Source organism: Protopterus annectens, chromosome 13.part0 (genome assembly GCF_019279795.1).
Source record: "Protopterus annectens isolate FY-2018-M chromosome 13.part0, PAN1.0, whole genome shotgun sequence".
Classification (NCBI taxonomy): Eukaryota; Metazoa; Chordata; order Ceratodontiformes; family Protopteridae; genus Protopterus; species Protopterus annectens.
Window position 1 is genome coordinate 198,946,120 of NC_056747.1, and position 15,258 is coordinate 198,961,377.

The following is a 15,258-nucleotide window of genomic DNA, read 5'->3' on the forward strand; positions in this document are numbered from 1 at the left end:
CCCTACTCCCTTGCAGGTGACCAACTCCCCAATGAATTTCTAAAACTAGTAGCAGATGCCATCTCCTACCCTATATCTCTCCTAATAAATGTTCCATTACTGAGCACTACATCCCCAAACTTTGGAAAGTCTCTTACATCATCCCTCTTCAGAAAGGGGGCTCTTCTACTGAGTTCTCAAACTATTGGCCAACTGCCCTCCTCCCTCCCATAGCCAAGATTCTTGAAAACTGCATACGCAGACTCCTTGACTATATACTAAGCATTAATCTCCTATCTACATCTCAACATGTCTTCAGACCTAAACATGGTACAACCACTGTCCTTGTTAGTTTTATAAACTCAGTCTACGAGCATAGAAATGGCAACCAGCTCATCTTGTCTATCTTTCTTGATATGTCTAAGGCCTTTGATAAAGTGTCCCACCAAAAGCTACTAAATGAGCCAACTTCCTTAAACCTAACCCAGCCAGCCCTCTTCTGGTGTCTCAGCTGCTTAGCTGACCACCAACAGGCAGTTAGGTGGCAAAATGAAGTCTCCACCCTATTACTGGTTTCAGTAGGAGTACTCCAAGGGTCAATTCCCGGTCCATTGCTCTTCACCATATTCCCCAACAGGCTCAACACAGCCACCCAGCACGCAACCATTCTTCAATAAGCAGATGACTCCTCCCCCATATGTTCAGCTCCCTCCCTACCAGAACTCCTACAAACAACCCAACAATCTTTCCAAGAGGTTGAAAAATACCTCTCAGACTCTCAACTCATACTCAGTCCAAAGTTTCTGATAACTCTCCTCACTTCACCACCTACTCAGCCAATAAAACTAAAACTGAACCTGTCCAGCACACCAAACACCTTGGTGTCACAGCTGACTACAACCTACAATTTGACAAACACCTCACTCCAACTATCAAAAAGGTCCACATTAAGCTAGGCTCACTATACAGAGTCAAGCCTAAGCCTTACCTAACCAAAGCCAATAGACATTCCATACTTGGACTCATCTACTCTCTACCCTTCTATATGCCTCACCAATGCTCACTAATCTCAGAAAATCAGATTTAAACAAACTGGAGTCCTGCTATAACAAAATTGCAAGATTCACTACTAACTTCTCTTACAGATCACATTACTACACAGCACTTCATAAACTAAACTGGATTGAACTACCCAATCTCCTATCCCTCAGCCAAGTAACTTTCATTCATTCCAAATTCCACCATCCAGCCAACTGTCCAGCACTGAAGAGCTTAGTGCAGCCCTACTTAAATGGCAGGCCACTAAGATCCTCCAACAAACTACTACTCAAAGGAACTAAATTTAATAATTCTTATGGTCACTCTCTATTCTTCCACCAAATATCTAAGTCCTGGAATTCCATGCCTTAGACAATATTAAATTATAGCAACACATCCAAATTTAAACTACTGCTTAAGGAACGCCTAACCAAAAACTGTCTTGTCTCCTGCACTAATCCAGGCTGATCATTCTGTCCTTCCTTGTTCGTACAACCAAAATATCTCTTCCCTTACTAAATTCTAACATCCAAACTATCCCTTCTCTCATGGAATTCCAATTTCTCTCTACCTATCTCAAGCTCACTACTGGCCCTACTTTTATCTACCTATCTCAAGCTTCCTACAGTTTCATCATATCCTTATAGATTCATAGGTTCATAGGTAGGTACCAGGCTATTGGCCAAAGAGCCTATGTAAGCCTAGACAACAAGGTTCCCTGGCTTACGACACCCAAGAAAGTTATTTTCCTGTGCCACTGTTGAGCAGAGACACAGAAGAGATCCCTTGGGTGTATTTCCTAATTCCCATCCACTCATCAAGATTTTTCTTGAAGAGTGCTAATGAAGAACTTTGCTTGACATAGATGGGTAGCCTGTTACAGAGTATGGGAAGTCTCTGGGACAGGAATCTATCCCTCCAGCATGTCCTGTTTATTGTGGTGACAAGGTTTAGGTCCCTAGAGCGTGTAGCTCGGAGGGATTGGGATTTCTTTAGGCGTAGCATGTCCAACAGCTCTGGATTTCACATAGCTTTATATGTTAGGCAGAGAACACCTCGGAGCAGGCGATATGCTATGGAATAAAGCTGGATGTTTTTGAGACGGTCAGTACAGGGCATTTGTTTGAGGCAAGTAATCCTCTTTGTGAGGTACTTCTGTGGCCTTTCCAGCTGCTGCAGATGTCTTGTGAGTTACATTCCAAAAGGAGAGATGTACCCTATAATGGGTCTAATGAGTGTCGAGTAGAGGGGAACAATGACCTCTTTATTCCTGGATGAGAACCTTTTTATGATGAGGTGTGCCATGTAGAAGGACTTTCTGACTACTCTGGTGATATGACTATCAAAGGAGAGACTACTGTCCACCTGGGTCCCAAGGTCTCTTATCACACATTCGGTGTTAAGTAGATTGCTGCCTATGTGGTAGTTCATGGGTACAGAGTTTTTACCAAAGGGGATGACACTGCACTTTTTGACATTGAGCTGGAGGCCATGGCTCTGACACCAGGCATCTGTCTCAGCAAGGCCCTTCTGTAGGATGTCCACATCATTTGGGGACTTAACTATGGCTCCTAGTTTGCAGTCATCTGCGAACGTCATTAGCCAGAGGCTTTCTGTGTTAGCCTGTACTTCAGAGAAGTAGATACCAAACATGAGAGGTCCCAGGACTAAACCCTCTGGTACTCCACTTGTCACTGGTTTGAGGTCAGATTTGGAGTCTGCAACTTTTACAGTGTGGGTTCTGTCAGTGAGCCAGTTGGCAACCCATCTTGTGACGTAGGGATTTATACCTAGTTTAGTGAGTTTAGCTATAATTCCAGAATGGGGGATAGTGTCAAAAGCTTTGACGAGGTCAAGATAGGTTGTGTGAAGCACCTTACCCTCATCTACAGCTTTGGTGACTCCCTCAAAAAAGTCGATCAGGTTCAGGAGGCATGATCTGCCTTTCACAAACCCTAACTGGGTGGGATCCAGAGTTTGAAGGTTACCAATGTCTTTGTTTATGAGTTCCATGATGATACATTCCATGGCCTTGCAGACCAGGCTCGTCAGGCTAATAGGTCGATAGTTCCCTGGATCAGTGGTGGCTCACCCTTTGTGGAGTGGGATAACTGTTGCTGTGTGCCATTCAGTGGGCACAAAGCCTGATGCAAGGCTATTATTGAACATGGTGCTTAAGTGGGGAGCCAGTTTGTTCTGAAGTTCATGTAAAATGCAGCCTGGGATGTTGTCCAGTCCCATGGATGCTGTGTTTTTGGCTTTAGAGAGTGCAGCTTTTACCTGCATAGTTGTGATTACAGGGATTTTGCATTCTTCCTGTATAGATATGGGTCCTTTAGGGGGTGAGGGGTTAAAGTTAGCACTGAACCTATCTGCCAGGATGTTGGCAATATCTGTTGGTTCTGTAATTTTCATGCCATTGTGCTGCAACTCAGAGCAGATCTGGGTGTTGCCATCGAGATTCTTGACATAGCTATAGAATGCTTTGTGGTTGTCCTTAGAATTAATGGCGATTTTGTTTTTGTAGCTAGCTTTGGAGGATCTTATAAGGGATCTCAGCTTCTTACTGAGGCTGTCCAGGGAGCTCCTCCACTCATGGGAATTTACTCTCTTTTTCAACAGTTTCTTCCTTCTGTTGTAGAGTTTGTTTATGGCAGGGGACCACCAGATTGACTTCCTTTTTTTGGAGGATAGCATCTGTTTTGTCCATCTGCGTGGGTGTCATGAAGTTCACTACTTCTGTCTTAATAAGCATGAAGTTGGCTTTGGAGAAATTTTTTACCATGGTTTCCTTAATGGGAGGTGGGGGTGGGATGTGGATATCAAGGGTGATTAGCTTATGGTCGGATCGGACCAACGAGGAGTTGACTTCAGGTGTGGAACACTGGTCACTCATGTTGGTAATGACTAGGTCTAGGATATTGTTGCCCCTGGTGGGGGTGTGGATAAGTTGATCTAGGGCATTGGAGTTTATGAATTCCAGAAAGCGTTGAGCTAAGGAGTTGGTACACAAGTAGTTTTCACAGTTAATTGTGGGGTAGTTGAAGTCACAAATATGACTCTGTCATTGTCCATGTTGGTGTGAATGACCTGAGATGTACCTCCCTGGACTACATGAAAAGAGACATGGAAGGTCAAATGACAAATTTGCCACCATAACAGGAACAGGCAAGCAAAAACTGAAGGTAATGCTACTCAATGCTAGAAGTCTAAATTTCAAAATGCACTCACTCGAGGCACTCCTTAAAATGGAGAACATCGATATCTGTGCAGTGACTGAGACCTGGTTCAAAGCTCTAGAGAGCACCCCTGCACTACCAGGCTATAACTCATACCACCCTTTTCAGCCATCTAACCTGGACCAGAACAACAAAGGTGGAGGTGTGTCCTTATTCATTAAGGATATCCACACCTCCAGGCTAGTTGCGCAGCATAATGCAGCCGATGTTATCCAAGTGCAACTAACTCTGGGCAAAACTGCAATCCAAATTGTAGCTTGCTACAGATCCCCCACCATGCCCCAAGATTCCCACTCCTCTTTTCTTGATATACTGGAAAATATTAGGGTTCAACCAAACACCCTAATAATGGGTGATTTCAACTATCCCACCATTAACTGGGAAAACTACTCATGTACCAACTCCTTCACTCAACGCTTTCTGGAATTCATAAATTCCAATGCCCTGGATCAACTTATCCACACCCTCACCAGGAGCAACAATATCCTAGACCTAGTCATTACCAACATGAGTGACCGGTGTTCCACACCTGAAATCAACTCCTCGTCAGTCAGATCCGACCATAAGCTAATCACCCTAGATATCCGCATCCTGCCCTTACCCACCATTAAGGAAACCATGGCAAAAAATTTCTCCAAGGCCAGCTTCATGCTTCTTAAGACAGAAGTGGCAAACTTCATGACACCAATGCAGATGGACAATACAGTTACAACTGCTGCATCCTACACAAATGCACTCTATAAGCACTTACATGAGTGCATGGATTGTGCTATCCGAAACAGAACCAAGATGCTATCCTCCAAAAAAAGGAAGCCAATCTGGTGGTCCCCTGCCATAAACAAACTCTACAACAGAAGGAAGAAACTGTTGCAAAAGAGAGTAAAATCCCATGAGTGGAGGAGCTCCCTGGTCAGCCTCAGTAAGAAGTTGAGCTCTCTTATAAGATCCTTCAAAGTTAACTACGAAAACAAAATCACCACTGATTCTAAGGGCAACCACAAAGCATTCTATAGCTATGTCAAGAATCTCAATGGCAACACCCAGATCTGCTCTGAATTACAGCACAATGGCATGAAAATTACAGAACCAACTGATATTGCCAACATCCTGGCAGATAGGTTCAGTGCTAACTTTACCCCCCCTCTCACTCCCTAAACAGGAAGAATGCAGAGTCCCTGTAATCACATCTATGGAGGTAAAAGCTGCACTCTCTAAAACCAAAAACACAGCATCCATTTGACTGGACAGTGTCCCAGGCTGCGTTTTAAATGAACTTCAGAACAAACTGGCTCACCACCTAAGCACCATGTTCAATCATAGTCTCACATCCGGTTTTGTGCCCACTGAATGGCGCACAGCAACAGTTATCCCCCTCCACAAAGGTGGAGGCACCACTGATCCTGGGAACTATTGACCTGTTAGCCTGACAAGCCTGGTCTGCAAGGCCATGGAATGTTATCATCATGGAACTCATAAACAAAGACATTGGTAACCTCCAAACTCTGGACCCTGCCCAGTTCGGATTTGTGAAAGGCAGATCATGCCTTCTGAGCATGATCGACTTCTTTGAGGCAGTCACCAAAGCCATAGATGTGGGTAAGGTGGTTCACACAACCTATTTTGACCTCGCCAAGGCTTTCGACACCATCCCCCATTCTGGAATTATAGCTAAACTCACTAAACTAGGTATAAATCCCTATGTCACAAGATGGGTTGCCAACTGGCTCACTGACAGAACCCACACTGTAAAAGTTGCAGACTCCAAATCTGACCTCAAACCAGTGACAAGTGGAATACCACAGGGTTCATTCAGTCTTGGGACCTCTCCTGTTTGGTATCTACTTCTCTGAAGTACAGGCTAACACAGAAGACCTCTGGCTAATGAAGTTCGCAGATGACTGCAAACTAGGAGCCATAGTCAAGTCCCCAAATGATGTGGACATCCTACAGAAGGGCCTCACTGAGACAGATGCCTGGTGTCAGAGGCATGGCCTCAAGCTCAATGCCAAAAAGTGCATTGTCATCTCCTTTGGTAAAAACTCTGTACCCATGAGCTACCACATAAGCAGCAGTCTACTTAATGCTGAATGTGTGATAAAAGACCTTGTGACCCAGGTGGACAGTAGTCTCTCCTTTGATAATCACATTGCCACAGTAGTCAGGAAATCCTTCTATGTGGCACACCTCATCACAAAAGGGTTCTCATCCAGGAAAAAAGAGATCATTGTTCCCCTCTTCTTGGCACTCATTAGACCCATTATAGAGTACAACACCCCTTTTGGAATGTACCTCATAAGACATCTGCAGCAGTTGGAAAGGCCACAGAACTTCCTCACAAAGAGGATTACTGGCCTCAAACAGATGCCCTACACTGACCATCTCAGAAAACACCAGCTTTACAATGTAGCATATCGCCTACTCCAAGGAGATCTCTGCCTAGCATATAAAGCTATGTCAAACCCAGAGCTGTTGGACATGCTACACCTAAAGAAATCCCAATCCCTCCTAGCTACATGCTCTAGGGACCTAAACCTTGTCACCACAATAAACAGGACATGCTGGAGGGATAGATTCCTGTCCCAGAGACTTCCTATACTCTGGAACAGGCTACCCATCTATGTTAAGCAAAGTTCCTTATTAGCACTCTTCAAGAAAAATCTTGATGAGTGAATGGGAAATAGAAAATACACCCCAGGGATCACTTCTGTGGCTCTGCTCGACAGGGGCACAGGAAATTAACTTTCTTGGGTGGCGTAAGCCAGGGAACCTTGTTGGCTAGGCTTACTTAGGCCCTTGGGCCAATAGCCTAGTACCTACCTATGAACCTTTATAAATATATATGCATATACCATACACATATAAACATATACATAACGAATATACATTTTTGGCCTGTTTTTTTACTAAAATAGGCTTTAAACTAACAGCATTGTTTAAACCAGGTAAAAAAAATCTGGCTGTAGCCTAACTATCCATTCATACTCTTTAAGTTCAACAATATTATTAATGTTACCACCCCTATGACTAATATATATTACATTGATAACTCTAAATTTAAATTGATGTTCTTGATCTTTTTCGGAAATATGTTTACTTAACGCATTAGTTCTAATATTTCTTCTAATATCAGACTTATGTTCAATTATACATTCTCTTAATCTCCTTATAGTTTTTCCTACATAGAATGACGAACAAGAGGTACAAGTAGCTAAATAAATAACGTTAGTAGTATTACAGTTTCCTGAACAATCAAACATGTATTCTTTATTAGTTGTGGGGTGTTTAAAAAAGTTGTTTTCTGTATAAATATCCATGCAACATCTACAGTTTAAACATTTTGTAGTACCTGCTTTATTCATTTTTATGCTGCCATTTTGTTTAAAATCCTTATAACACAACCTGCTCTTTAGATTTTTTTTTTGTTTCTATAAGCAAAACATGATCTATCACCACAAATTTGTTGTAACTCAGGCATTGCCATCAAAACTATCCAGTTTCTTTCTATAATTTTTTTCACTTCAGCAGTTTTTATGTTAAAAGTAGTTCGATACCTAATTTTATCATTTTTATTCTTCTGTGTTAATAATACATTAACATTACCATCTAAAAATAGAGGTTTGACATTATGGGTCTATATTATGATATTGCACGCTCAGATGAACGAATGACACGTAATTGACCCCATGTAAGCAAAAGCTTACACCATTGAAACCTCAGAACAGCGATTTTTTTCCAAAGGAAAAAAAAAAAAAAAAACTGTAAAACTTTGCATAATATGGGGGGCTTCGTCCCACACCCCTTGACATGATGGGCTGTGCCCCCCACACCCCCCTACTTAAATATACCAACTCTGAGATTGCACCACAGTGCCGAAAACAGCAAAGTAGAGAAAGCGGCCAAGCAAATTCTTTCCCAGGGAAAGAATTCACTGAAAAGCCACTTCATTATTTTGCCTTTTCGCTCTCTTCAGTTAGATAAAGACACATTCGACAATCTACGTCTGCGACAGCGTAATAGGGAGCCGACATTATGTCTTTCATCACAAACTTCCTAATAACCTCTTGCACTTTTCTTAGCTCATATCCACTTTCATAAAATTCTTGCATCACATCTTTTGCCTGTTCTCTAAAAATCCCATCTTCTGTATTGTCTGCTTAGTCTAGTTAACTGCGCTCTTAGCACCCCTGTGAATACATGAGGCGCATGCATGCTATGCCTATGCTCTTAGCACCCCTGTGAATACATGAGGCACATGCATGCTATGCCTATGCTCTTAGCACCCCTGTGAATACATGAGGTGCATGCATGCTATGCCTATTTACATAGCGGTTTACTTGAACATCTTTCTTATGCACCCTAGTTTCTGTTTTACCTTTTATTTTTCTTATCTCAACATCTAAAAAAAATCTTTTCATTTGAACTCTCCATTTTAAACTTCAGAAAACAAGTAGTGGGGTTAAGATAGGCGATGTATGTATTTAACTCTTGTAATGTACCTTTTCAAACAAGGAAGCAGTCATCTACAAACCTTTGGTAAAATATAACATTATTATTCAGAACATTTTGTTCACTATAGATACATTTCTTCTCCCATTCATACAGTAGTAGATTGGCAAAGGTGTTAGCCATGAGAGTACCCATGGCCACACCTGCCAACTGCAAGTAAGGTTCATTATCATACAAAAAAAAGTTTTTGGTTAGTACTAATTCTAATAGTGTACAAACAAGTTTCTATATATATAGCCTGTAGGCCTGCTTCCACACACAAATAATCTCGTATAGCATCTATCCCATATTTATTTGGTATTACTGTAAATAGGGACATAATGTCCAATGTAACAAAAATATAATCCATTTCTTGATGTTTAACATACCATTCTTTCAACTTATATAAACATCTGTTGTATCTTTCAAAATATTAGGACATTTTTCCAGATACATTTTCAACTGTTTCTGCAAATACATAGAAATGGGCTCAGTTATCCAACCACCCCCTGAGACTACTGGTCTGGGGGGGGGGGGGGGTTAACACATCTCTATGTATTTTAGGAATACCATATATCTGTGGTATTGTAGGACATGGGACAAACAAGTAATTAAACAATTCCACATTAATATCATTCATCAATTGCAATTCATAAATGGCCATATTTATTTCAGAAATATGTTTTTTTACTTCTACAAAAGTTATTTTTCTAAAGGTCTCCACATCCTGTACCATTTCATTTAAAGATGCCATATATTTTACTCTGTCCATTATTACAGCGGTACTCCCTTTATTGGCCTGCTTTATGATAATGCTTCCATCACTTTCCAACTGTTTAAGGGCTATATTCTCTGTATATGTTAAATTATAATGTTTTTTTTATTACTTCTAGAATATAATTATCTTAGTTCACTTTCACAGACATTACTAAATGCCACTAATAATGGACAACATACTGGTATGAATGTACTTAATTTCTTACAAACAGTCTTTTCTTGCGCTGTATCTGTTCCAAAAGTCAGCTTTAGGCTTAAATTTCATACAGTTTCAAATCTGTTAGCGCCTTTACAATATTATCGCTACCTGTTGGGATGAAATTCAGTCCCTTTCCCAACACAGATAAATGCAATTCAGCTAACTGATAGATAAATTCACAGTACCATTACTTTTGCGAAAGCATTATCATAAAACATATTACTAGCGTGAGACATGAACAGAGTTACAGAAATATCTGGAGATGCAGGTCCATCAGGAATATTGCAGACAGAGTACAGTGCGGTGAGGTCATACCTATGTTCATGGGTACTTATTAAGTTATTGATCCAGGAGGATCTTTAGAAGCCTAGCCATGCATTCCCATGAAGTTTTTAGCCTTTGTAATTTTAGTATGAATGACCCAGATTTGGTCAGAGCATTTACATGTCATCCCATCCATAATGGACAAGGGTGTGAACTTACAGTTTCCCTTTCATTTGCCCAGATTAAATTTGACTAGAATAAAGGATGCACTTTGCTTTATGTGGAGAGGATGACAATTCCAAAGAAGTGATATTCTCTGTGATACACATCTGTCCATTCAAAATGTTCTATTTAAGCTACAGAAGAGATGAAGACCTCTTGAACAGGTGTTTATTCCACAAATGGACTTGCAAATGTGCAGCATATCAGAGGGGACTGTGTCTGTTGAGGCTCTGCATGTGAGGCAGAGATAACCCCTCAGTACCCTGTATGATACTGAGAAGAGGGACATGGCTTTGAGGTGGTCAATTTTTATGATTTTGGTACGTGATTTTCTTGCTGAGAAAATGTTGTGGTCATTCAAGCTGTGTTAAGTGATTGGACAGGTACAGGTACACACCAAAGGGGCATTATACTCAATGATTGGCCTAGTTAGTGCTGAAACAGTGAAATAATCACATCCTAGACACCATACAATTACTAATGAGCTCTGCAGTGAAAAAAGAACTTTTTTGCAACAGTGAATACTTGGTCATCAAAGGACAGTTTGTTGTCCACATAGGTTCCTAGGGCCAGGATGGGTTTGGCATAATGGAGGGGTATGTTTGGCTTTATGATGAGGGTATTCACCTCACAGACACAAGAAACAGGGTCTGATTCTGACCTCAGTTTATTGACTAGGCTTAAAATCACCCTTCAGGGCAGTTAGCTTGGTGTTCACCAACCAGTGCCAAAGTCATGGATTACAACCCACACTGGTACCAAAGTCATGGAATAAAACCCACTGGTGCCAAACTCATGGATTAAAAACTCAGTGCTAAGAAATGTATTATAGTGCCTTTTTGGAAAACAGCCACCCAGACTATTTGGTCCATCAATAAGGCACATGTAAGAGTTGATCCAGTAGTCAGGGATCTGGGAGCATATGTAGATAGTAATCTGGCCTTTGACCACCATGTGGCCAAGGTAGTAAGAAAATCATTCTATGTTGTCCAACTCATAAGTAAAGTCATGACATCCAGTTCCAAGGAAGTCATAGTGCCACTTTATTTGGCCCTTATCAGACCTATCATTGAGTATAATGCCCTCTTCGGCATGTACCTTACCAGACATATGGAACAGTTGGAATGCCCTCAAAGGTTCCTTACCAGGATATTCTGAGAATATAAACACATTGTCCTTTTTCTATACTCAGTTTCTTACAGGTTACTGAGAGGTGATCTATGCCTGGCAATAATGCATTCTCTGATCCAGCTCTAATGGACCTATTGCATATCTGCAAAACAAACAACATTAAAGCCACCAGTTCCAAGGATTTACATTTTGCTTGTGACATAAATAAGAGGTGTTGGTGAGAAAGATATGTGTCTCAGAGGATCCCAGTGCTCTGGAATTTGCTCCCCATCCATGTGAAGCAGAGTCCATCCCTAACCCTATTTAAGCAAAACCTTGGCCGACAGATGGGGTAGTGGAAATTCACCCTGTGTCTGGCTTCCATATCTATGATAGACAGAGACAGACAGCAATGTCTAAACTAACATACCCCCCAATATAACCTCTAGAAACTTCCTAACTAACATATTCCTTACTAATAAATGCCCATGATACATAGAGACACAATTGAGTTGGGTTGCACAGCTAGGCTTATAAAGGCCATGGTAGTTGTCAGCCTAGTGTATACCTATGAACCTTTGAATGAATTTACAGGGATGTGTTTTCAACATGATAGCTACAGGGGATGACATGCTTTCCAAAGGAGACTGTTATATATTTTTTGGCATTTATATTTAGTCCATGGTTATGACACCAGCTATTTGCTTGGGAAAGGCCCTCCTGGAGGATCTTGGTGTCCTCTGAAGACTTTATGATGGCACCAGGTTTACAATTATCTGCAAATATGGTTAGCCAGAAATCCTTTACATTAGCTTTGACCACTGAGAAATTAATGCCGAACAGGAGTGGCTCAAGGACTGAACCCTGAGGTACACTGCTAGTGACACATCTTTTGGATGAAGGAACCCCCCCAGACTAATTTCCTAAGTTGTATTTGTGAACCAGTTTACTATAAATGAGTTACATAGGGATTGACATTTAGTTGGGGGAGTTTAACATAAGGATTGACATTTAGTTGGCAGAGTTTATGTGGGATGGTGTTGAACACCTTTGCTATATTTAGAAATATGGTGTGTACTGATTTTCCCCTTATCCATTATTTCAGTAACCTTCTCAAAGAAGTTTAGCAAGTTAAGCATGTAGGATATACCCTTGACAAAAAACAAACTGGCTTGGGTCAAGAGTTTGTAGGTTACATATGGCCTTATTTATTAATTCCATTATGATTCACTCTGTAACCTTACAGGTGAGGCTGACCAGACTTACGGGTACATAACTACCTGGATTTGTTGAGGTCTCACCTTTCTGTATTATGATGAGTGCTGCTGTCTTCCATTCATCCATCATTGTTTGGAGACAATGCTGCGTAGCGTCTGTAGAGGGTTTGACAGATCATTCTTCAGGCTGGTCAGCAGGCAGCCTAGTACATTATTCATCTCCATAAAGATGGTGTTCTTGGCCTTGAAAAGTGCTTTGAGGACTTGTTTCTTGCAGATTCATGGGGGTGGTGGTTGTAGATATGTGGATGTGATCTCAGAATATAGAGGGAAAGGGGGGGTGAAGTAAGAGCAAAATGTATCCACTAGCAGATTGGCTATATCCTCAGGGTCTGAGTATGTGATTTAATTTATTATCAGCTCTGTACAGTGTTGGACATTTTTCTGAGGTTTCTAACATAATTAAAAGGCTTTATGACTGTCTTTTGCCTGGGTGTGTACTTTTACCTGATATCTAGCTTGGCATATTATTCAAGCAGCTGATACATGCTAATAGTACAGACCACTCTAATATAACATGTAACAGAGCTGATATTGGATCATGCATATCAGTAACACAATTCCTGTGTACAAAAGTTAACTGTAACAATAAGGTAACAATACCACTCTGAAGCAGTAGCAGTAGCTGTAGTATTATAATAGGTGTTGTCACCTTGTAACAATAAGGTAACAATACTATTCTGAAGCAGTACCAGTAGCTGTAGTATTATAATAGGTGTTGTCACTCTGGAACAATAAGGTAACAATACTACTCCGAAGCAATACCAGCAGTTGTAGTATTATAATAGGCATTGTCACTCTGTAACAATAAGGTAACAATACTACTCCGAAGCAATACCAGCAGTTGTAGTATTATAATAGGCATTGTCACTCTGGAACAATAAGGTAACAATACTACTCTGAAGCAATACTAGCAGTTGTAGTATTATAATAGGCATTGTCACTCTGTAACAATAAGGTAACAATACTACTCCGAAGCAATACCAGCAGTTGTAGTATTATAATAGGCATTGTCACTCTGTAACAATAAGGTAACAATACTACTCTGAAGTAATACCAGCAGTTGTAGTATTATAATAGGCATTGTCACTCTGTAACAATAAGGTAACAATACTACTCTGAAGCAATACCAGCAGTTGTAGTATTATAATAGGCATTGTCACTCTGGAACAATAAGGTAACAATACTACTCCGAAGCAATACCAGCAGTTGTAGTATTATAATAGGCATTGCCACTCTGTAACAATAAGGTAACAATACTACTCTGAAGCAGTACCAGTAGCTGTAGTATTATAATAGGCATTGTCACTCTGTAACAATAAGGTAACAATACTACTCTGAAGCAGTACCAGTAGCTGTAGTATTAAAATAGGTGTTGTCACTTTGTAACAATAAAGTAACAATACTATTCTGAAGCAGTACCAGTAGCTGTAGTATTATAATAGGTGTTGTCACTCTGGAACAATAAGGTAACAATACTACTATGAAGCAATACCAGCAGTTGTAGTATTATAATAGGCATTGTCACTCTGTAGCAATAAGGTAACAATACTACTCTGAAGCAATACCAGCAGTTGTAGTATTATAACAGGCATTGTCACTCTGTAACAATAAGGTAACAATACTACTCCGAAGCAATACCAGCAGTTGTAGTATTATAATAGGCATTGTCACTCTGTAACAATAAGGTAACAATACTACTCTGAAGCAATACCAGCAGTTGTAGTATTATAATAGGCATTGTCACTCTGTAGCAATAAGGTAACAATACTACTCCGAAGCAATACCAGCAGTTGTAGTATTATAATAGGCATTGTCACTCTGTAGCAATAAGGTAACAATACTACTCTGAAGCAATACCAGCAGTTGTAGTATTATAATAGGCACTGTCACTCTGTAGCAATAAGGTAACAATACTACTCTGAAGCAACACCAGCAGTTGTAGTATTATAATAGGCATTGCCACTCTGGAACAATAAGGTAACAGTACTACTCCGAAGCAATACCAGCAGTTGTAGTATTATAATAGGCATTGTCACTCTGTAACAATAAGGTAACAATACTACTCCGAAGCAATACCAGCAGTTGTAGTATTATAATAGGCATTGTCACTCTGTAGCAATAAGGTAACAATACTACTCCGAAGCAATACCAGCAGTTGTAGTATTATAATAGGCATTGTCACTCTGTAGCAATAAGGTAACAATACTACTCTGAAGCAATACCAGCAGTTGTAGTATTATAATAGGCATTGTCACTCTGGAACAATAAGGTAACAATACTACTCCGAAGCAATACCAGCAGTTGTAGTATTATAATAGGCATTGTCACTCTATAACAATAAGGTAACAATACTACTCCGAAGCAATACCAGCAGTTGTAGTATTATAATAGGCATTGCCACTCTGTAGCAATAAGGTAACAATACTACTCCGAAGCAATACCAGCAGGTGTAGTATTATAATAGGCATTGTCACTCTGGAACAATAAGGTAACAATACTATTCTGAAGCAGTACCAGTAGCCGTAGTATTATAATAGGCATTGTCACTCTGTAACAATAAGGTAACAATACTACTCCGAAGCAATACCAGCAGTTGTAGTATTATAATAGGCATTGTCACTCTGTAACAATAAGGTAACAATACTACTCTGAATCAATACCAGCA